The sequence below is a fragment of the Monodon monoceros genome, unplaced genomic scaffold (assembly GCF_005190385.1).
Source record: "Monodon monoceros isolate NGI ecotype Baffin Bay Population unplaced genomic scaffold, NGI_Narwhal_1 Super_Scaffold_17, whole genome shotgun sequence".
Lineage (NCBI taxonomy): Eukaryota > Metazoa > Chordata > Mammalia > Artiodactyla > Monodontidae > Monodon > Monodon monoceros.
In genome coordinates, this window is record NW_021703773.1 from 22,892,144 (window position 1) to 22,917,527 (window position 25,384).

General features: G+C 40.8%; 1 protein-coding gene across 1 annotated transcript in view; it reads right to left on the minus strand.

Moving 5' to 3' along the window:
- Window positions 1-389: 389 nt before the first annotated feature.
- Window positions 390-25,384, minus strand: part of ING2 (inhibitor of growth family member 2) — a 52,993-nt gene continuing 27,998 nt past the window's right edge. The window contains exon 3 of the mRNA XM_029226577.1: window positions 390-482. The gene's annotated coding sequence lies outside the window, so the exon portion shown is untranslated. The remainder of the gene's footprint in view (window positions 483-25,384) is intronic.

The following is a 25,384-nucleotide window of genomic DNA, read 5'->3' on the forward strand; positions in this document are numbered from 1 at the left end:
TCTTCCTGCCCACGGCCCCTCCCTGCTGGTGGCAGTGTCTGGAAGGTAGGTGTGCAGACGACATTCAAAGAGATCACATTCTAACAATGCAGGGATTACAGTGTAAGGAGTGCAAGAGAAGACCTGTTCAGATGATGCGTTGTTCCATGTTTAAGCTGTAACATTCCAAATAGAAAAGCCAACCTGGTCAGAGAACACATCACTGTTCATATTTTCCTGCAAATTCTGGATGAGACTTGCATTTGTGGTCATCATCACTGAAGCACAGTGACAACCTTTAAGGTGGTCATTGGAAGCCCAGTGGATTAGGCAGCCTCATGAGTAATGACGTAGCCAGCGTTCACTGTGGGGACGAGCAGAGACTGAAGATCTATGCTGTTTCAGTGCATCCCGGTTCTGAAGAGCCGTGCATCGTGAATAAGAACAGTGTTGTTACCTTTTTCTCACGATGAGAGATGTGAACGTAGTCAGGAAGGGGGCATCTGGCAATAAAGAACACAAAAGATGATTCCTGGACATGAACAGAGAGAGATGGTGCTTGGACACTAAGAATTTTTACGTGCACTGATTGGGCAATAAGCAAATACTTTAATATCTCTCCTCCAACTATTATTCTGAATCTTCATTAATAAATCACTGTAGCTCATATGGGTCCATAAATTTTCTAATACTTTTTTTTTTTTTTTTTTTTTTGCAGTACGCGGACCCCTCACCGCTGCGGCCGCTCCCGCCGCGGAGCACAGGCTCCGGACGCGCAGGCTCAGCGGCCATGGCTCACGGGCCCAGCCGCTCCGCGGCACGTGGGATTTTCCTGGACCGGGGCACGAACCCGTATCCCCTGCATCAGCAGGCGGACTCCCAACCACTGCGCCACCAGGGAAGCCCATCTAATACATTTTTAAAATCAAATTGTTTATATAGACAAGGAGCTTGGAAAAATGTATTTGCCCAGAATGTGCACATAGTAGGAATAACCTTGACTTTCTATGAGACTATAAGCTTCTTGAGAATAGAATTTTTGTCTGCTTTGTTTACTATGTATCCTTGGTTCCATACTGGATTGAACTGATTGTTTATACTAATCAACTTCTAGTGAAATTCATGGGTGTCTCTAAATGATGTGATATGTTGTGTAGAAATTGTTTTGCTGGAAACTGTTGCAATAATCAGGATTTAGAAATTATTTTGTAAAACAGAGATTGCTATATTGGTCTTTGCATAAGCCAAATTGGAATCATGTAGCTCTTCTCCGATTCAGTTAATGGTTTACAGAACGCTTGCCAGATTTCAGGCACTTTTATATATATAATTTCAGTTCACCACCCTGACAATCAGTACACCATCCGAGTGTACAGCGGAGTAAACAGACATGACAGCTTGGTGTCACCATGTCATTAACAGAACAGGCATGAAAGCAGAGCACTCGAGTTTCTAGGGCATTCATTGCCTGAGAGCTGCTGGGCAGCCCCCTGTGCTTGCCTCTATAGCCTAGGCTACAATATTTTATTCATAAGTCTTTCAAATTAATCCAAGAAGCCTCTAACTGCTTTGAGGGTGTCATTTCGTTCGTACAGCAGGTGATGCCATTCACTTGGGGATTGTAATGATGGCTATTCAGCTGCTCCTGCTGCCGCTACAGCCAGTGCCATAAGTACGAATCTTCAGTCAATGAAGTAGCATCATTTGTGAAAATGATTATTGGCAGGTAGGCTACACCTCTCTGCAAAAAATTCTTTGAGGTTATGTTTGCAAATGAGCCCCAAAGTGCCCTTTATAGACAGTGCGTCATCACTTCTGGAAGGGCCCTATTCAGACCCTGCATCTCTCTGCAGCCTAAGACTCCATGCAAATCTTCCCCCACCAGGGTCAGAGCAGGGTAGGCATTTGAAAGGCTTGAATCTAGAGAATGGGTTTAGTTTTGGAGAGTCTGGAAGTTCCTGGCTACTTAGAACAACCTTGATGAAGCATCACCAGGTAAAACTTGCATGGACTTGGCTGAAGCATTACTGACAGGCTTGTCAAACCCACATCAGTACTCTTTAGAACACGATCACCCCGTTTTGTAAACTAGAACCAGAGACTTGTTGAAAGTGAGGTGTGCAAATGTCAGAGGAAGGACTCTACTAACTCAGAAATGCCTGAATAAAACGCCACGCATTCTACAACTCATTTTCTGTACCCTAATTCATAACCAGCCTTCCAGGTAAGTTACACTTCAACTAGGATTTAGAAGTTCTTGCAGAACATGTGCAACAGACAACCAAGATAAATTTCATGATTACATATGCGCCACTATTTTTCTTATATGAATTTTTTTATTGACTGTCCACTAGCTGATGAATGTAGAAATAAAATGTGTGTACCCACAAAACAGAACAGTTATTATTTTGGCAATAAAAATAAATGAAATACTGACACATGCTACAACATGGATGAACCTTGAAAACATTACGCTCAGTGAAAGAAGCCAGTCACAAAAGACCACATATTGTATGATTCCATTTCTGTGAAATGTCCAGAATGGGCAAATCTGTACAGACAGAAAGTAGATTCGTGGTTGCTAGGGGCTTGAGTATGCGGGCGGCGGGTGGGGGAGTGGAGGGAGTGGAGAATGACATCGAATCGGTACAGGGTTCCTTTTAGAAGGGGCGAAAATACCCGAAAATCTGATAGTGGTGATGGTTGCCCAATCTGGTGAAGGTACCAAAAAAAATTGCATTGTAGACTTTAAATGGATGGATTGTATGATATGTGAATCATATCGCAATAAAGCTATACAACTTTTTGTATGTGGGTTTTAAAGTATTCATGGTTTATTACAAATTACAGACAGCCCTCATTTGATTGCACTTTGGAGACGTTGCAATGTTTACAGATTGGAGTTTCATGGCACAAGCCTATGGGCACCACTCCTCCAACAGCATTTGCTCACTCTGTGTCTCTGTCTCACATTTTGGTAATTCTCGCAATATTTCAAACTTTTTCATCATTGTTATAGGTTTGATGGTGATCTGTGATCAGTCCTCTGATGGTACTATATAATTGTTTTGGGGTCCCATGAACCGAACCCGTATAAGACAGCAAACTTAATTGATAAATATTGTGTGTGTTCTCACTGCTCCTCTAACTGGCTCTTCCCCCATTTTTCTCCCTCTCTTTGGGCCTCCCTATTCCCTGAGACACAGCCCTATTTAAATTCGGCCAATTAATAACCCTACTGTGGCCTCTAAGTGTTCAAGTGAAAGGAAGAGTCAATCAATGGGACAAACTTCACTGTTGTCTTATTTTAAGAAATTGTCACAGTTACCCCAGCGTTCAGCAACCACCACCCTGACCAGCCAGCAGCCACCAACGTCAAGGCAAGGCCCTCCACCAGCAAAAAATTATGACTCACTGAAGGCTCAGATGATGGTGAGCGTTTATAAGCAATAAAGTATTTTTAAATGAAAGTATGCACATTTTTTAAAAATTAATTAATTTATTTTGGCTGTGTTGGGTCTTAGTTGTGGCATGCATGTAGGATCTAGTTCCCCCACCAGGGATAGAACCCAGGCCCCCTGCACTGGGAGCATGGAGTCTTACCCACTGGACCACCAGGGAAGTCCCCTGTACATTGTTTTTTTAGACATAATGCTATTGCACACCTGATAGACTACAGTATAGTGTAAACATAACTTTTATATGCACTGGAAAGCCAAAAAAATTGTGGGCCTCACTTTATTGCCGTATTGGCTTTATTGCGATGGTCTGGAACTAAACCTGCCATATCTCCGAGGTCTGCTTGTATAACTCTAAATATTAGAAGACGCTCACTTCAAAACTGGGTTCTTTAGACCAATAACTTAGGTTAAGGCCATGTTCATAGTACAGAACATGACCAAAAAAAAAGGGCAAAGTTATAAATAGGCTGGTTCTCAGGCTCCTCCCTCTCTGGAACTTTACTACTGTTCTTCCCTGACGTCTTGTCAAATTCCAGCGTGAGGATCTCGTGAAAGCTGTGGGGACACTGGGGAAGGTGGACTGGTGTAGTGTGGCGTGTGCCTGGCAACTGAAGCTTGTAAATCAAGCTGAGAGCTGGTGAATCCACGAGATTTATAGCTCATGTGAAAATATGCTAACTCAACTGCAAATTGATACCACACCAAACTGGGCTCCATCTTCTTACATAACACCGCTTAAACTGTCAGGCGGGTTTTGGGAGAATTTATTGCAGCATGTTCAATGGAAATGGAGTCTCTGGAGACTTGACTGAGCCTTTCAGATGCAGCTCAAAATGATCTCCAACTAGCTTGCAGAAGAGATGGACAGAGCCTCCAACACATGCCTTTAGCCAAAACAGCAGAAGGGATTTGAAAAAATTAATGCATGGAGTCCATAAAAAAGCGATGGGAAATTTTGGCCTTAAATTTAACTTCATTTAACCCTTTAGGACAAGTGTAAAGGCACCCTATGCCTTTACTTATGAAAGCACAACTTGGCTTTAAAATCTTTTGAACACGATGAGAAAGGATCACAAATTAGGACGGTTGAACAAATTAGGAATCATGAATGTCTTTCTCTATCACTCTTTTTTTCCCCTTCTGTTTCTCTAATGGAAATTACAGCGTTTGAAATTCCTTCTTGAAATAGCTGGAGTTCCAACCATCTTTCAGGAATCCCCATTTTCTGAGCAAATTTTTTCTCCTAATCCTAGGTCAAGAGGGCGTGAACTCTCTCTGTGATGAGCCATTCAGAACTGGCTAAGAGCCCACATCCTCTGGTCTTTGTTTGTTTCTGGCTCACTTTTGGGGGGACTTCTGTTCCATCCATAGAGTGCCTTTGTGTCTCTTGGTGACGCCCGGCCTCCCCTCATGAGTCAAGAGTCATATGAGCAGCAGCTCCGCTTAAATCAGAAAGGGCCTCCATGGAACCTTCTGCCCTCTGCCTCTGAATCTTCTGGTATTTTGAATAATGACCTCAGATCTAATTTTGTTCATGCAGTCCTTCTGCATCCTGAATTCATGGCATAGGTCTTAGGATTTGATAGCCTGCATTTCAAATTTTCACTTTCTGTAGTTTAAACTAGTTTATGGTCTTATGCTATCAATCACGAGGTTGAGTTATTTAGTAGGACAGTCTGCTTTCTTTATATACTATCTCTGACAAGAAATTTGAGAGCTGTTTTTCACAGATTCATGTTCCTTCCGCCCTGACTTGGTTATATTTTAAGCAGTGTTTTCAGGTCTGATGAACACTGGGATTCCAAGATTCCAACAATCCTCTTCTTCCCTCTGTCTCCCTATCTCCTATGCGTACAGCCCTCGTTCTCTTCCTCTGCCTCTTTTTTTAAAACTGGTCATAAAATTTAAAATATAGCTCACTATTTTATATATGCCCTAGGAGATTTTGTGTTCCCTATTCTTTTTTTTTTTAATTTATTTATGTTATTTATTTATTTATGGCTGTGTTGTGTCTTCGTTGCTGCACATGGGCTTTCTCTAGTTGTGGCGAGCAGGGGCTACTCTTTGTTGCGGTGCACAGGCTTCTCATTGCTGTGGCTTTTCTTGTCACGGAGCACGGCCTCTAGGCGTGTGGGCTTCAGTAGTTGTGGCATGCAGGCTCAGCAGTTGTGGCGCACGGGCTTAGTTGCTCCGCGGCATGTGGGATCTTCCCGGACCAGGGCTTGAACCCGTGTCCCCTGCATCGGCAGGCGGACTCTCAACCACTGCGCCACCAGGGAAGCCCATGTTCCCTATTCTTAATTCAGGAAATGGGTTGATTAAACACTGTTTACTCCAAACCTTTATTTATTAAACAAACTTCTAATCTAATTTGATCTTCTGAGTGGGTTTATTCACGCCATCACATTAGACTTATCTTTCATTGTTAGTTAATACATGGGGAGTCTTGTTAATTAAACTTTAGAAAGTGGAGAAAGAAGATGTGAAGGACAATAGAGATAAAAAGACCAGTTGACTAAAAAATCCGGTCTAACCTTGACATTCTCTAATCCCTAAGAGTGGACGAGTGGAACGTTTCGTGTCTTTAAAGCAATGCTTATTCAAAAGGCTGGTTGTTGTTTGTTTCTTACAATAGCGTTATCAAGATGCATTTCACATACCACATAATTCACCCACTTAAAGTGTATAATGTAGTGGGTTTTAATATAGGCACAGAGTTGTACAACCATCACTAAGTACGTTAAGAACTTTTCCTCACCGCAAAAGAATCCCCGTGTATATTAGCAGTCAGTTCCCATCTCCTGGCCTCATCTCCCAGAACCGTCCCACTGGCCCCCCGCCCAGCTCTAGACAACTACCAACTTACTTTGTACTGCTATGGATTTGCCTATTCTGGGCATTTCATATAAATGAAGCCATACTGTATGTGACCCTTTGTGACTGGCTTCTTTCACTGAGCATAATGTTTTTAAGGTTCATCCATGTTGTAGTGTCAGTACTTCATTCCTTTTTACTATTGAATAATATTCCATCGTATGGCTGTATCTCATCTTATTAATTCATTCATCATTTGATGGACACTGGGTTGTTAAATCTTTTGGGCTATTATTATACTGCTGCTGTGAACATTTGTGTACAAGTTTCTGTGTTCACATATGTTTTCAGTTTTCTTAGGTATATACTTTGGAATGGAATACTGGGTGATACGGCAACTCTATGTTTATAACCTTTAAGGAACTGCAAGACTATTTTCCAAAGTCTGCACCATTTTACATTCCTACCACCAGTGGTTGAGTGTTCCCATTTCTCCACATCATTGCCACCACTTGTTATTATTTCTTTTTCATTGTAGCCATCCTAGTGGGTACGACATTGTGACTACTTTTAATGGGTTGATAAAAATAAGCAGACCGAAGCCAGTAAAAAGAAAAGAGACTGCCAGTTATGATCACCTTTGTCATCTGGTAGAGTTTATGTTCTCTGTGCTGATTCCATTGTCTTTTAGACTAGCGTTTCTCAATCTTTTTTTTTTTCCTGACCTATGCCCCCTTGGAAAAATATAAAAGCTCATGACACCCCAAGGTTCTCATATACCTCCTAGGTTGAGGATCATCTTAATCTGATATCTGAGACTTTCTGATTTCAAAGATCAGGAAAACAAATTTGCCAACTTTGTGTTTGGCCAATTATCAAATACAGTAAACATAATTTCATCAATTAAAGGACAATTTAACCCTCAAAACAGTAGAAGAAATACTTCAGGCTAAAAGATAGTCTTTCCAATTTTACCTGCACACACACACACACCACCCTACTGTCCTTAATTTCCAGCGCTAAAATGCTAGTTTCCCATATGGATTCCTATGAAACCCCTGGTGAGGACTTACATTAGAATAATGCTGTTGCTACTCTAACAGGCCGGTGCCTTTTTTGACAAGTACACCCATCTGGAGGCAGGCAAAGGGGTGAGGGAACAGAGAGGCTGTGGAGAAAGAGATTTTTCCTACACCCAAGCAAAGACTACTCCTACAGCCATGTCCACACTACCTGACACAGCTCTGCGCTGAAAACACTGGCCCTGCTTATCCTCGTAATCTGAGTACAAAATGGTCCTTTGTTGACAGAGGCCAAAACCATTAGATGAAATGTTGGTAGGAAACTTCATAATGGAGGGATCAGTCTGACAATCTGGCCCATAATGATCAGTCTTGGCCTTTCTAAAAGTGGAACAATAAGCCATTATGTACCACATAATGTGATGCCAAAAGAAGTACACAGCACCTCGAATAAAGGATTCTTGACCGTAAAATTGAACCTAAGTTCATGTACAGGAAATACACGAGTTTGCAGAGCAAATCAAATGACGCCATGAGGAAACAGTCAGCCAGTACAGATTGTAGGAGAGTCTATAGTCAAATGACTCATTGTCTTTTACGTACCATACATAGCATGTAGAAAAGAGTCGGCTATAGAATAAAAGAGAGACAGCAACCAAACGTAATGTGTGATACTCGTTTGGATCCTGATTCAAAAAATAACCTGTAAAAAGAGACATTTTTAAGATAAAGTGGGGCATTCCCAGTATGCTCTGAATTTAGATTATCTTAAGGAATGGTTATTTTCTTTAACTGAGGTATAGTTGCCATACATCAGTATATTAGTTTCAGGTATACAACATAGTGGTTTAACATTTGCATAGATTGTGAAATGGTCACCACAATAGATCTAGTTAACATCTGTCACCGTACATAATTACAGAATTTTTTTCCTAAGGAATGGTTATTAATAAATGTGGTAAATGTCAGAGTGGTTATGTTTTTTTAAAAGTCCTTTTAAATTATCGCTTAGACATGCACATTGAAGTATTTATAAAAGGACACATTGTTTGAGATCTGTTTCAAAATGCTCAAGAAAAAAGAAAAAGAGAAATATATGGGGAAATAGATGACGTAAGATTGGGAATGTTGTGACAATAGTTGGAACTGCATCATGACAGATATATGGGGACTCATAATACTATTCTCTTTTCTGTTGTGTATGTTTGAAAGATTTCATAATAAAAAGTTAAATAATAAAATAAAATAAGCTTTCCTCCTAGGAAATAGATGTAGATTCAAATTTTAAAGTACATGGTTTATTAGGGAAACAAGTGAACACGGAGTGGGGAATAAATTTCTCTATGCATTATTCTTTTCTTTTTTTTTTTTTTTGTGGTACACGGGCCTCTCATTGTTGTGGCCTCTCCCGTTGCGGAGCACAGGCCCCGGACGCGCAGGCCCAGTGGCCATGGCCCATGGGCCCAGCTGCTCCGCGGCATGTGGGATCCTCCCGGACCGGGGCACGAACCCGTGTCCCCTGCATCGGTAGGCAGACTCTCAACCACTGCGCCACCAGGGAAGCCCACTCTATGCATTATTCTTTTGCACTGTTACAGGGAGGTAATTTGGTGTTAACTCACTGATTTAAATATTATAAGAACTCATAACTCTACAAGTCACTGCAAGATTAAAGTAAAACAAAAGTCCCTCCGACTAAATGGAAGGTAAAGTATACAAAAACTCCCAATGATCAAGCCATGAAAAGGAGGTGTTGTGACTGAAAGCCCAAGAAATCCAACTGTGTAGCCAAACGGAGACAGGGGAAATAGCGTTTTTACCCTGGAATTATAAAATTAAATGGTTTTTAGTTGATGTTTTTCACACTGATCCCCTAATCCTGTTACTTCTGACAATGAAGCTTTCTGCTCTAGGCTAGAGTTATACTTTCAGGTGAGTAGAATGAATGCCTTGGACTCCAGCATGCACAAGCCCTGGAATTTAATTTTGTCCCCCTGGTAGTTGTATAACTTACAGCATGTCCAGTAACTTCTTATGCAACTGGCATCTCATGCCAGGTAGGCTGGAACCAGAAGCTAGTCATGGGCTCTAATCTCTACTAACACCCAGTTGCTTGCTTGGACAATGTTTGACAGAGGTGATTAAGCCACATGAAAGAACTCACACCAGTGTGGACGAGATCAAGTGTTCTGACTGAGGTAACCGGGGAAGGAACTGATGCCAAGACACCCAAAGCCAGCTTCTAGATCAGTGTTGTCTACTAGAAATATGGGAGCCACAAAAGTAATTCTAAATTTTCTAGTAGGCATACTTGAAAAAGTAAAAAGGAATAGGTAAGATTAATTATAATATTTTATTTAATCCAATATATCCAAGATGTTACCTCTTGTACAAGTAATGAATATAAAAACCATTATGAGATATTTTACGTTCTTTTTTATACTAAATCTTCACAATCTGGTGTGTACCTTATGCTTTAAGCACATCTCAGTTTGGACCAGCCACATTACACGTGCTCAGTGGCCACATGAGGATATTGGCTACCATATTGGACACCTTTTTAAATGATTGATGGTGGAATTGTATAGATAAAACCCAGAAAACTTTCAACAATCCATCAGTACAAATTAAATATTTTTATTAGCAAGGAAAAACATTCAATATTAAATACACATTCACTTCTGTCTTGTGGATAGTGAGATGAGGAAGGAAACTCTAGTCAGTGTTAGACACGAGCTAAGCCTTCTCCTCTTAGGTCAGAGGACTGTGCACTGGATATAAATAACCTCAGGAATGACAAAACTTGTTCATACACGCTTATACACGTGGGTCCTGCTGAATATATAATTTGTAAGTCCTAGGAGGAAAAAGAATTGGTAATAGCTAGGGAATTACTAAGAGAGAATCAGACAGAAACTCTTCCCAAGCTTTATGGTTTAATAACATTTACAGAGCCTGACCTCTGGCTAAGAACCAAGTTCTACCTGGAAAGTTACAACACCCAGATATACTCTCACAAGGGTCAGCTCATCCTTGTTACTTTAGTTTTATTAAATTCATAACCGTGCCCTCCTCCCACTGGCCCACTGAGCACATCTGCGACACTGTGTGTACACTACTAGTTTCAAACGAGTGTGTTTTACAAGATGTACTCTCATGCCTGGCATCCTGTTTATTGAGATTCAGGAGAAGACATCTACCTCTCCTGCAGGAGTAGTGGGGTACCATGTCAGCCCATTGCCGGACAGTCTGAAAAGACCAGGCAATTCCAAGTTGTGGTCAAGAAGTATCTGCACCAATTAAATTAAACCTCATGAAGTTGCCAACAGTGCCCCTCTGCGGGCCACAGCCTACCAAGCTACGAAAACTCTAAGTAATGACACTTTTTTTTTTGGCTGAAGAAAATTGGCATGTATCAGAATACAATGCTTAGGTAAAATTCATGAGGACCGGACGTGTCATCTTTGGACTCAATGAACTATGGCAAATTGGGAGCTAATTTAGTTTGAAAACCATTTTTATCAAGATCCAACAGAACTAGAACAATCTTACCCAGTGTTATGTTAAAATTTAATACAAACACCTGCTTTACATTTGTGAATAGTGGCTTGCTGGGCGCTACTGTCACTAGTGGATTGAGTGTCATTATTTTACTAGTTCTATGATGTTGCTGAGACAAAAAGACACAAGCCTCCTTCTTTCATTTCCTCGTGGGAAATGCCAAGTTATCTTAAGAGAAGTGCGCCCAACTAGTCCCATTGCATGGGAAATAGTGAAGGTAGTATATGGCCGGGGAACCCAAGGAAAAGCCCTTTTAGGGGCTCCTAAGCCTTTTGCCCTCTGTGACTCTCTCCTTCATCAGGGAAAACCTTGGCTTGATAAAGTGTTGCTAAAGTTCCGAGAACAAGATATTGCCAGGCCTGGGCTGTACCACTTCCCAAAGATGATTAACAGAATTTTTAACGAAGGAAGGTGTACAAAGTATTCGAGGTTCTGCAAAACTTCTTTTTTAATTCTAAAGAACTTAGATTTATTTCCTGAAGTATAGTTGATTTATAATGTTGTGTTAATTTCTGCTGTACAGCAAAGTGATTCAGTTATTTATATATATGTATATATATACATACACACATTCATTTTTTATGCATATATTCTTTTCCATTACGGTTTATCTCTATAAAACTTTTTCACCTAGCCATGCCCAAGTACTACTTTGTAAGCACAAGTAAGCATGTCTTACTTACTACCTCTATTAGAAAATAAAGTGGGCTCTCCTCCCAGTGTTCCAAACGAGAGGAAAAGTTCTAAGTGGATGTCATCACTGTCATTGACCCCAGCTATTTATTTTTAAGGGTCAGGGACTCACCCAGAAAGGCAGGGACCAATTCATAGCCTCTAAGCTTGACCGTGGATGACTTCTTTTTGCTGGTTCTACTCCTGAGACAGAAGGAGCCTTCAGTATTTAGACTTTTAAGACAGAAAGAACCTAGCAGAGGGCTGAGAAATTGGTGTGTGTGGCAGAAATTTTCCAAATTTCATTTGGAAAAATGAAATTGGGTTCTAACCTTAGACCATATACTAAGGTAGACTCCATATGGAAAGAAGTCCTAGGTGTAAATGATAAAAGCTATACAGTTAACAGAAAACAATATAGGGGAATATCTTTGTGACTTCGAGATGAGAAAGAATTTCTTAAGCGAATCCCCAAGAGCTTAAGCCATAAGGCAAAAAATTGATGGAATTGGGGACATCAAAATTAAAGGTTTCGGTTCAACAAAGAACAAAGAAAAATAAAACTCACAGACAGATCACGAATTAGAAGAAAATGTGTACAATATTAATATTAATATCTTAACTATTTTAGAAAGTCCTGCAAATCAACAAGGAGGCTGGGGACCTCTTTCACACCATCTGTCGCTGGTGTGAAGCACCATCTCAAACCAGGAGAATTTTCTCCTTTCTGATCTTGCTAAACACAAGCCTTTTGCTTAAAAACCCATCCCGGCCTTCAGCAAGCTCACTGGTGAGTTCATAACTGCAACGGGCTCGGAGGGACGTCACATAAAGAGTAAAATAAACCCTGCTGTGTTGCGGAAGCACAGGCTGGTCCCACATTCTGATGAGGTGGGAGGTGGAGCAGGACAGCCTGGGGAATTCCCTGGGAATGGCAGTCACTGGGGAAGACCGTGTGGGGAGAAAGGATTTCAGTCGAAAGTCTGTGCAATGTCCTGGAAGGGAAAAAATGTAGGACGTGGAGAGAAGGCAAGGGATGGGATTCTAAATTATGAGAGGGTAAAGAGCAGAGCCAGACCGGCTTTCAAACCCGTGTCAAGGAATTTGGACTTTATCCTGACAGCAGTGTGGTGCGGCTGAAGGATTTTAAGCAGGGAGAGATTTATTTGTATCTCAGAATGTTGACTCTGGCGAACGCGAACCGCAATGATCTGTAAAGCGCAGCAGAAGCAGCCTACGAGGTGTGCAGAGCAGTCTTCTGAAGAGCGGGAAGAAAATATGAGATCTCCTTTTTCTAAAGAAGGAAACCGTTAAGCTTCCCTAAAGTTTAATACGTACAGGTTTCAGCATATAATGTATGCATAATTTAGAAATAAATACAGTTAATCCTTGAACAACTCAGGGTTAGAAGTGCCCACCCTCTGCTCAGTCAGAAATCTGTGGGTAACTTCACAGTCGCTATTCTGCATCCAGGGGTTCCACCATAGATCAGGTAGGTAGTGCGTATTTGTTGAAAAGATTCCGCATATAAGTGGACCCTTACAGTTCAAACCTATTTGTTCAAGGGTCAACTGTATACATCGGGGGTACATGCTCAAAACGTTTTCGCTGATAGGGATGTAGCATCAAATACATTTAGAGACCACGGATACAGAAGATGACCTGGAAGGATCCACGGGATGTTGTTCCTTTTCAGTCCCTAGTAGACTTGATCCTACCTTTGGGAAGAAGGGCCGTAACCAGGGCCTTGTTCACAGCTGAGGCCCGCACCAGGAGCCACCAGGCCCCAGGATGGAGGGACGAAGTGAAAGGGTTTCACGGCTGCCATCCCAGCAGTGGCCCCAACAGAGAACTTTGCAGGGAATGGAGGAACCCCGCTGATGCAAGATAGAAAGGACAGACACAGGCAGTCCTGGTGGGACCCACGGAAGGAAGCTAGCAGGGCATTTGGCTGACGCCCCCAAGGTTGAGGGAGGCTCAAACTTTGGCCGCTGTTCAATGACAACTTCGTGAGAGGACCAGGATAAGGCTTCTTCACAAACGTAGAGTTTGACCTTGAAGTATATTTTTTTCTAAGAGGCGCACTGCTAACCTTTACAGAGGCTGTTGTCATGGTTACTCATGGCTGGTCGTTCAGTGCAATAGTGAAGAGCTTTTGGTGGCCAGGCTGTACGGCAGGGAGAGAGAGGGTTTTTTCATGTTAAAAACACTCCCTCACATTTGATAACCTATCTCCAAGAGAGCACTTTGAGATATGAAAAGACTGATTTAATTGTCTGTGCTACTGTAGACTGTGATAGCATTGCTTGATGACGCCCCTTTGAAAACACATATTTTTCTCATTTGAGCCTGCTTTGTATCGGGTTTTCACTTACTATTTACTCTTAAATTGAAGACTTGGAAAACAGGATATTGCACTCAAGTTCTGTTTATTGGCGGCTTCCCTTTTTAAAAAACCTGCTCTGTGTGCGACTTTCAGCCTATTTAAGCTTTATAATCCTTATCACTTGCCACCTAATAATTAATTGTTGTCAATCAAACACTAGATGTTTTCAGATGTCAGCCTTATTCAAATATAATTTAAGTAAAATGTAACCAATGAATAATGCAAGGATTTAGTTATTGCAGGTTTATAATTTTTCAATTTGTTCATAATATAAAGTCATTATGCAATGACTTTCTTATTATCCCAGGGTTCATTATTAGATCCTATGGAAACCCATGACCATTAGTACTAGCTAAATGTGAGGGTAGAAGGATAGTTTTGAGAGAGCGGGACCTCAAAAAAACCTGTATGCTACCTGGTTTCATTGAAGTTCCTTAGAAGTTGTTTAGACTAGCATGTGACAGTCATGCTAGAGGAAAAACAGAGGAAAAATCCACTATTTAGGAGGTTAAATCAGCAGAATTCTGTTGTATTACATTTGGAAGATAAAGATAAGTGACAGGTTGGGCATGACACCTAGGTTCTCGCTTGTACACCTGCCTGGTGGTTCCAATCACAAAGCTAAGAAACTGTGGAAAAGAACGAGCTTTCAGCAGGAAGATAAACTCAGTCTGGAACATGTTGAGCTTGAGAAACTTTCGAGATATTCAAGTGGAGAAGTAAAGTAGGCAAGATCTCGAGTTGAGAAGAGAAGCTTGAAGACGGTCAATTTGGGAGTCATTAGCATAGATAGTGATTGAAGATATTGGCAGAGCTGAGATTTACCCAGAAGAGTAGAGAAGGGGAACAGCGCTTAGGACAAAGCCTTAGGGAGTCCTGAAATTTAATGACCAAAAGATGAAAGTGTTAAAAGAAATAGCTATTGTGTTAAATGCCGTTCAAAATGAGGTAAAATGAGCATGGAATGATATCAAGGGCACCGCAGACCCTGACGTAAGCTACATGGATGTGACGGCAGCGGGTCTATACACATCTGTCTAGAAATCTAGCTATAAAGGCAAGAAGAGAAACGCGGTCGTTGTTGGAAAGGGTGCAAATCAATTGGAAAGAGAGCAAATCAAAGCAGAGATTTTTTGGTTTGGTTTTGCTTTGTTTTAAGATGGCAGAGCATGTCATGGAAAGACTGCAGTTGAAAGCGAGAGGCTGAGCCAACAGAAGGGCAAAGGGATCCTTGCAAAAGGGATAGGGATGGAGGTCTCCAGGTCAGGGAGAAAGAATACCTCCTAACGGAGAGCAGGAGAGGCTAGATATGGGGGCAGGTGATTAATTCACAGCGTGTCAAGAGAGTTCTTGGCTGATGACTTCAATTGACTCTAAGAAGTCTGAAGAAGGAAGGTGAAAAGATTAGAGGCTGGAGGAAAGTGGGAAAGTTTCAAAACAGTCACTGAATAGACAGGGAAGATGGGTAAAGCAGAGAAACGTATTGGGACGTCCAGGCAGCACTGAGAGTCCATTTGAATTCGGTGATGATTAATTTATAAACGCCCCTTTTCACAGCCCTTGTGAAAACACTGCCAGAAACTCATTAAATAAGTTAATATCAGGAATTCCCTGGCAGTCCAGTGGTTAGGACTTCGCGCTTCCATTGCAGGGAGCACGGGTTCAATCCCTGGCTGGGGAACTAAGATCCTGCATGCCACTTGGTATGGCCAAAAAAAAAAAAAGAAGAAGTTAGTATCTTTCTTGATGATTACTCTTAATAAGGGCACCATACTATTTTCTTCCACACATATTCTATTGTCTATATTTGTCTTTTGTCATTCTTGAACATCAACTTCAAATCCATGAGAAAGAGTTAAGGTACCTGAATCTCATTCTTTTTTTCTTTCCAATTAAAAAAAAAAATTACATACCAGAGTGGCTGAAAAGCTAATCCTTGAAACCTCCAAAAATATCAATCTTAGAATTCGTTTTTAGAAGGTGGATGAGGCTTCACAGATAAAACCATAGCAGAAAAACAGCAAGACGGGCTGCCAGAGGAATTAGCTAAAAGTGTGCAGAATTCAATAATTCATGAGGAATAACAAAAGTCATTAAGATGCAATTAAGGATATAGTATGGAAAACCAAACCCAGAAAATTAAATAAACCTAAGAATTTGAGTGTGTGAAAGCAAAGAAGCTATGTGGCCTTGAAAAGGACCTTACGAGACATGCAGTAAGGGGCAGCATGAGAGCGACCTAAGGCTGATAGGGTGAGAAAAGCAATGAAATCCACAAGGAGGGGAGATGGTGAACAATGAACCTTCTGGGAGGGGTATGAATACAAAAAGAAACAAAGGCAGGAAGTACAGAGAATATTTTAAATGTACCAACACTTATTGTATCGCTTGGTCTCTCACTATTAGGAAGTTCCTGGGGTCCTGGGCAGAGAAACAGTGAGGGATCTTCTACCCAGGGATTCCATTCTAACCTTCACTGTTGACGTCTAGGCAACATCCAACACGAGCTGGCCATTTTCATGTTGAGCTCTGCTCCCTCCTCTGTATCCTCTGCTGGGAGATGACCCTTCCCTTCACATGTGCACATCTTCCTCCTTTTGGGTATGTTCAAGAAAAGTCTAAATAAGAGATCAGCGTCTAGGTCAGGAGGTTCCCTGGCCACCCACTCGGCTGCCCCTGACAGCAGCCTGCTGTTCTCAACTCTACTATCTCCCCACCACTTGCCCAGATTTCATCCATCTACAGGCCCTCTCTCATCTCAGCCACAAGTTCTACCTCTGAAATGTCTTTCCAGTCCCTACGCCTCTCCCTCAATCCCACTGTTTCTACCTTGGACCGCCATCGCTTCTCACACAAATTACAACCATTACCTCCAGATAGGCTTCCTTGCCCAGGTTTCGTCCATTTTCACCCTCTCTCTTTTCTAGTTCCGTTTCTTTGTGGCCAGAGAATTTCCCAAAATGCAAATCCAATCATGCTAATTTACTGCTAAGTCATGCAGTGTCTCCCTATTGCCCGAAGGATAAAGCCCCACATCCCAAAGCCTTGATCTCTCGGCCCTCTGCAAGCATCTGTTGAGCCTCCCGCAAGCATCTAAAATTCCAGCCTAGGTAAGTTCATTTGAATCATATTTTAGATTCCACATATAACTGCTATCATATGGTATTTGTTTTTCTCTTTCTGACTTACTTCGCTTACTATGATGATCTCTAGGTCCATTCATGGAGCTGCAAATGGCATTATTTCACTCGCTTTGCTGTGCACCAGAAATTAACACATTTTAAATCAACTATACTTCAATAAAAAAAGTTAAAATTAAAAAATTAAAAAAATCAAAAAAATAAAAGGCCATCCTAACTGAACTCTCTGTTGACTTCACCGTGCTTCTCCTTCCCCTGATTTCCTCTGCTGTCTTCTACCTCTTCTTGCCCCATTCACTGCACTAACTCCTAATTCTAGTCTCTATTTAGGTACTGTTTACCCCAGAAAGACTTCCTGAACCTAATCATTTCTTCTAGACTCAAAATTTTTCTTTTTTTAAAACATTGATGCCAAGAAACCCTTGTCATATGTTATTATAACTATTCTCTTGAAAGCTCTCTGTCAGGATCACATCTATTTTGCTTAATGCTATATTCCTAAGCAAAGTAGTTGGGCTTTAAGACGCTTCCAAAATATTCAACTGAATGAAGAAATGATCAAATGAATTCCCAAGGCAGTCCACAACTTTTTGGAACTTAGAAACTAGATTGAGTCAATGTTCCGGGTTTGATCAGATTTGCGGAAAAGCCTGACAAGTCATTGAATGATATTAATCAAAATTCCAATGTATTCATTTCAATAAGAAATATTACTGACAAGTAGGCCCAGAGTTTATGTAGTTCTTATTTTCTCTGTGGATTTGAGAAACCAAATCACAGAATAGTTTTTGATTAACATGGATTCAGAGAAAGGGAAGTTATGATCCAAATGTTTATAACGTAAGGCTCTAATTGCCTGAGTCCCTCACTTTCATCACTGAAGGGAACACCTGCCAGGTAAAGACTCTGGATCTTTCTTTTTTTTTTTTTGAATTTTATTTTATTTATTTTTTATACAGCACGTTCTTATTAGTTATCTATTTTATACATATTAGTGCATATATGTCAATCCCAATCTCCCAATTCATCCCACCACCACCACCCCGCCACTTTCCCCCCTTGGTGTCCATATGTTTGTTCTCTACATCTGTGTCTCTATTTCTGCCCTGCAAACCGATTCATCTGTACCATTTTTCTAGGTTCCACATACATGCATTAATATACGATATTTGTTTATGTCTTTCTGACTTAATTCATCACTCTGTATGACAGTCTCTAGATCCATCCACGTCTCTACAAATTTTGTTCCTTTTTATGGCTAAGTAATATTCCATTGTATATATGTACCACATCTTCTTTATCCATTCGTCTGTCGATGGGCATTTAGGTTGCTTCCATGACCTGGCTATTGTAAGTAGTGCTGCAATGAACATTGGGGTGCATGTGTCTTTTTGAATTATGGTTTTCTCTGGGTATATGCCCAGTAGTGGGATTGCTGGGTCATACGGTAATTCTATTTTTAGATTGTTAAGGAACCTCCATACTGTTCTCCATAGTGGCTGTATCAATTTACATTCCCACCAACAGTGCAAGAGGCTTCCCTTTTCTCCACACCCTCTCCAGCATTTGTTGTTTGAAGGTTTTCTGATGATGCCCATTCTAACTGGTGTGAGGTGATACCTCATTGTAGTTTTGATTTGCGTTTCTCTAATAATTAGTGTTGTTGAGCACTTTTTTTTCTTTTTCTTTTTTTGCGGTACGCGGGCCTCTCACTGTTGTGGCCTCTTCCGTTGCGCAGCACAGGCTCCGGACGCGCAGGCTCAGCGGCCATGGCTCACGGGCCCAGCTGCTCCGCGGCATGTGGGATCTTCCCGGACCGGGGCACGAACCCGTGTCCCCTGCATCAGCAGGCGGACTCTCAACCACTGCGCCACCAGGGAAGCCCACATCTCATAGGTTTTGGATCATCGTGTTTTCGTTGTAATTTGTCTCTACGTATTTTTCAATTTCCTCTTTGATTTCTTCAGTGATCTCTTGGTCACTTAGTAATGTATGGTTTAGCCTCCATGTGTTTGTGTTTTTTACATTTTTTCCCTGTAATTCATTTCTAATCTCATAGCGTTGTGGTTGGAAAAGATGCTTGATATGATTTCAATTTTCTTAAATTTACCGAGGCTTGATTTGTGACCTAAGATGGGATCTATCCTGAAGAATGTTCCATGTGCACTTGAGAAGAAAGTGTAACCTGCTGTTTTGGGATGGAATGTCCTATAAATATCAATTAAATCTATCTGGTCTGTTGTGTCATTTAAAGCTTGTGTTTCCTTATTAATTTTCTGTTTGGATGATCTGTCCATTGGTGGAAGTGAGGTGTTAAAGTCCCCCACCATTATTGTGTTACTGTCGATTTCCTCTTTTATAGTTGTTAGCAGTTGCCTTATGTATTGAAGTGCTCCTGTGTTGGGTGCATATATATTTATAATCGTTATATCTTCTTGGATTGATTCCTTAATCATTATGTAGTGTCCGTCCTTGTCTCTTGTAACATTCTTTATTTTAAAGTCTATTTTATCTGATATGAGTATTGCTACTCCAGCTTTCTTTTGATTTCCATTTGCATGGAATATCTTTCTCTATCCCCTCACTTTCAGTCCGTATGTGTCCCTAGGTCTGAAGTGAGTCTCTTGTAGACAGCATGTATATGGATTTTGTTTTTGTGTCTATTCAGTAAGCCTGTCTTTTGGTTGGAGAATTTAATCCATTCATGTTTAAACCCCCATATTACAATGACATATTGTTCAGATAAGCAAACATCTTCTATGTATTACTAGGGTCCTTAACGAGCCTGAGAGTCATCAAAGAGATTTGCCTATCTCTCTTCGGATCCCTTGGAAATTTTGATATTTCCCTCATTTCTAAGTCCTCGGTGGTAACCTGCCCCAGGTAACATTTTCCACTTGGGTATTCCAAGATTGTACCAGTGATCGCTGGAGCTACAGTCTGCATTAGGTAATTTACTGGGTCACTGACTTGTTTGAGGGCTTCTTGGCAATGATATTTGAAAAGAGAAAAATGTTGAGTCTAGGAGACAAGACAAGCATTAGAATAGCTTTTGAGGGCTAAAGCAGCACGGTGGCTGAGGCTGAAGAGAAGACAGGCTGGTGGCAAAGTACCAACTCTTTGGAGCTAGAGGATGGTTATTTCAAAATAAAAACCCTGGGGTTGGGGGAGATAAATTAGGATTTGGGGATTAACACATACACACTGCTCTACATAAAACAGATAACCAACAAGGACCTACTGTACAGCACAGGGAACTTTATTCAATATTTTGTAATAACCTGTAAGGGAAAATAATCTGAAAAATATATATACATATATATGTATAACTGAATCACTTTGCTATATACCTGAAACTAACACAACATTGTATATGAACTATACTTCAATTAAAAAAATAATAAAATAAGATTAAGAGCCTATGCTTTGTAAAATGCATAGGTAAGTACCTTGTTATTTGCATTTCCTATCATTATTTCTTCTTATTCTCCCTTAATGTGTGCCAGTTCTTCTTGTCAACCCTGAGCGGTCTTTCAATGGTACTTATGACTAACAATAACTAACTTTTCTATTTAAGTGTTCACTGTATATTCTCCCACTAAAGTGACAGCTCCATTAGGGAAAGAATCTAGGAGTCCGCCTTACTCACCTCTGCTGTTCAGGACCTGGAAGAGAATCCAGCACAGCAAAGATGCTGAATTAACTATGATCAAGTGAATGAATGAATGCATGAACATCCAGGGGAGCCAGAGAAAGATCGTTTTGGTCAAGCTTGGGGTAGAGTCTGCAAGTGGAATGGCGGTACTTCCTTTTGGCCCAGATTGGGAGGTGGTAGAGGCAGCAGTGTGATTCAGAGAGTCCCCTAGGAAAGTGAAGCCCCCAGAAGGAAAGAGAAGACAGGTTACAGAAACAATTCAGCCCAGATTGAAGATCACCTCCCAGGATCCCCTGAGCTGAAGCCTGTGCTTTGTGTTAACATAGAGGGGGCTCCCTTACAAGTGCCACTGGGGCCAGATATAGTGTAGGATGGACACCTTACCCACACCCGGCAGCAAACACCGCAGGAGCGCTCTGTGTTTGAAAAACGTTTACTTATTTATGGTAACAAAATGTTACATAAATAAGTTACTTTTTAATCCACAAATAAACCAAAATAGAACAAAGGGAAAGAAAATTGGAAAAAGTGATAAGGTAGGTAATGGCTTTGCTGACTTGACCTCTTGAAACTCAGTTTTGAATCACTTTTTCACCCTATTTTCATCTTGAGAAAAGAAAACCAAACAACCCATGAAGTCCTCTTCATGACCGCCTCTTCATATTGCTGTATCAGAAGGTTCTATAGATTAAATCACTTGAATTCCCCGTCAAAATAATGTACAGAATTATCTTGGCACATTGTCTTGTGTCTTGACAAGAAAGGCCATATATTTTTGAAATTTCTAATGAAGACCCTGCCTTAGCTGTTCAGTGTCCCAGGACCAGCTTCTCTCACAGTTTGACAGTGGAAAGAAGTTCAGATCCAAAGAAGTGGTGATTTTTTTCAAAGTCAAATAACAAAAGACACATAAATCAGCATCTTTCCCCGGCTGCCATGGAGCTCAGAGCTAAATACTGGGCTCAATTAAAGTTACCTTTAGCGTAGTCCCTCACTCAGGAATCCCTGCATTAGATGTATTCAGACCACAAGCTTGCATGCCTGTAACTTTTATACTGTAAAATCATAGAAGTGTATGAACAATGAATATTTTTTTCATGCCACTTGCTTTTGTCCCACAGTGAGCTCCAGGAAGATTCCAGTTCACAACTATTTTGTTTTCTTTAGTCTGTTATGGATATTCATATTCTCTTATGAATATCCATACTCATCCACTTACACAAGTCAGCATTCAGAAGAGGGTATGCCATATGATATTGTGCTTTATAATTATATTAAAAATAACCTATATAGCATATTTACACTTATAATGATACATGCTTTTTTAAAATATGAGGGACAATGGTAGTGGTTACAAAAAAAAAATCTTGGTTGGACGTTACTCTCTTATCTTGTGCAAGATGTATATTCATATGCACAGTTACGTTATGTTCCGAAAGACAAAAGGTCACGTATCAGGAAAGTAACCCTTCAACAATCTGTAGACTAAGCTCTAGATACAATTATCTCCCTCCTTCACTACATGATTCTTATTAATCTATCCACATTTTAAAAAAAACTTATGTAGCTTTGATTGCAAACTCTCAGAATCTTCTTGAGTAGGCTGGCTTTTCAAAATGCATGAATTTTAAAACAAAATTAACCCTACATATACTATATATCAATTAAGCAAAAGTTTCTTCACAGACTTGAGTTGAAATCTTTGGGTGTTCAAGAAGTTTTTGTGGTGGAGAGTCCCATGGCTTACTGATCTACTTCTGTACTTATTAAGTACCTACTGTTTCCACTAGGTCTGATTAGGCTCAGAGGTAGAGAGAAACATTAAAGTTATCGAATATAATTTCCTTTTCTTTGTAGGATTATAATCTGTAGTGGCTGAGGAGACGTAACCTGGAAAAAAACAATTTTTGAAGCAAAATAAATATTAATTATATAGTTTTGAAGTTTAGTTAGTTTTGGAAGGTTCTGTGGACTTCAAATTTGACCTTAAAGCAAGTGTAGGATTTAGGTGAAGGAAGGTAAGGAAAGAATTCTTGTTCAAGCAGAAGAAATGCATAAACCAAGTTTACATAAAGGAAATCAGTAATGAGATATGGGTGTGTCCATGTCCAGAAGTGGGCAGGATGGAGAGAGGTCTCAGGCGCAGTTAGAAACAGAAGGCAGACTCTCCTAATAAAACATTGGTTGGAGGGCTGCCTATGGGGTTGGGGAGTTGGGGGTTAATCCCTCAATCTGATATAGACTGGAGAGCCATTATAAACTCTTGATGAGAGCAGAGAGATAATGGAAAGGGTGCTTCAGAAAGAATCCAGTTGTGAAGGTGAGAGGTTTCATAATTACAAGATACGAAGAGGATGTAATGGTTTTCATCAGCATCGAGAGCTCTCTGGGCTACAGAAAATCTCTAGCTTCCATAGAAAATGAAGGCTTAGGTAAAGCAGCAGAGAGGAGAAGAAAAAGTATTTAATGAGAATTTTGTATTCAAAAGAGCATACTTCACAAGAGACTAAAGTTTCTAGCATAGTACTAGTGACAGAGTAGAAATTAACTATGACATTATTGTTAACATCATTGTAAGATTATTTTGCATTATGTTTTCATACAGATAGAAAGTGAGGGAATCTGACATTTGTTGGGTGCCAGCTAGATTAGAATCGTATTTCTTTTGATCCTCACAATAACCCTGAGATGTAGATATTAATATTCCTATTTTTTTAATAGTTGAAGATATAAGCTCAGAATGGCTAAGAACCATACAGCCAGTAAATGGTAGAGCCTAGATTAGGACCCAGGTCTGCCTGGCTCTGACAGCCATGCTTTTTCTACTCTGTCTCTGAATTGGGGATCAGAAGATCTGCCGGGAGATAGAAGAGCAGCTGTATAATTGAAAACTGACTAATACCATACACATACCTAGAGAATAGTGTCAGTGAGAGGGAGAATGTTCGACAATGGAGCAGAGAAAGGGCGTCTGACAGGCAGAATTGGGAGTAGATTTAGCTCTTCACAGCAGAAAGATCGACGGCCCTGACTAATACACACAGTCCAGTGGTTTCCTTTAAACGCTGTTGGTGCTCTACCTTTACAAGACTGGGAAGCTACTTCCCTCAGCCTTTTACGTCTACCCAGTGATTTCATCATTGGTTTGCCGGATACTTTGTTAACAAGTACATGCTCTTTGTACTGTAGAAATACTGCCCAAGCATTTCCCCAAACTTCGTTGCTACTTGTGCTACCAACATTCTCTTAAAACACCAAGCCTGCCGGTGACAGCGTTCATTAGGCCAGACTAAGGATTGCTGTGTTGGGACTTCCAAAATGTGTAAGCCCTGATCTCACCATCCAGAGGCAGGTAGTCTGGTGGAGGAGTAAACACCCAACATATGGAACAATTAAGAAACAATATAGAAACATAATTAAGTGCTAATTGTTTGGGAAGGACTGCATATTTTCCAAAGGGGGATAATGAACTCAGCCATATAGTTGGTGCATAATTTATAACATGCTGTGCACACCACCAGTGAATTTAGTGCAGCAGCAAAATAACTTTTGATACGACAGAGAAGGCTTTGCCCGCCCTATCATGGAGAAGGGTCAGAGCTATGGAAAAACAGACCTGTCCATCTGCTCCTAATGTGAAAGGGGCCTCTCTCGTGATGGTACGTGAAAAGAAACAAAAAAAAATTCTATAGATTGGGAGTTTGGGATTGACATATACACACTGCTGTACTTAAAATAGATAACCAGCAACCACCTACTGTATAGCACAGGGAACTCTGTTCAATATTTCATAATAACCTAAATGGGAAAAGAACTTGGAAGAAGAATAGATACATGTATACGTATACCTGAGTCACTTTGCTGTACACCTGAAACTAACATAACATTGTTAATCAACTATACTCCAACATAAAAGAAAAAAAACAGAAATAGAAAAAGTACTGCCAAAATCCCGATTTCTAGAGTCCCTTCCACAGAGCATGGAGTCCCCAGGGATGGAAAGAACTGGAATTTTATTTATTCATGTATTTATTTAACTTATTTACTTATTTCTAGGAGAGAAATTTGAGAACAGTTCGGGGGTTCATCCAGGGTCCCAAGGTCCTCACTGCCTCCAAGAAGCTCTCATTGTCAAGGGCAGTAAGAAAACACCAGTCATAGTCTGAGTATTTGTGTTCCCATATAAATGTTTTTCCCTTTGAACATCCCTTTCCCAGACCCCTATTGTCGCTGCCCCCAAACCTTCGTAAGCCCCAAGCCCGGTGTGTAGCTCCGATAGGAACCAGCACAGCGCTCAGACTTACTCTCCATCCCCACCCTCCCAAGGGGCCAGCTTGGCTCTTCCTGTGGGTTGCGGGCCAGGTCAGGAGACTGGGTTCCAATTCCCGAAGTTGTCTGCAACAAATCCAGCCTCTCGGAAATCCCCTCATTGGGTTTTCCAGAGGTTTATTCTGAGGAGCTCAACCTCTACCAGAGCGAATCGTCCTTACCTTTTTCCTTCACACCATACCTTCCCCCCGGAGTTGAACTGCCTCGGACAAACCAACCTGGTGCAGCACAGACAACACAGGGACCGTTGCTTAAACATGTTAACTACATTTGTGGGACAATTAGGGCTTGGGCACCAAGAAACAGAAAAATTAGATGTGATTTCATAGGCATAAAGTGTCTATATTCAAATGCCTTAAAAGATC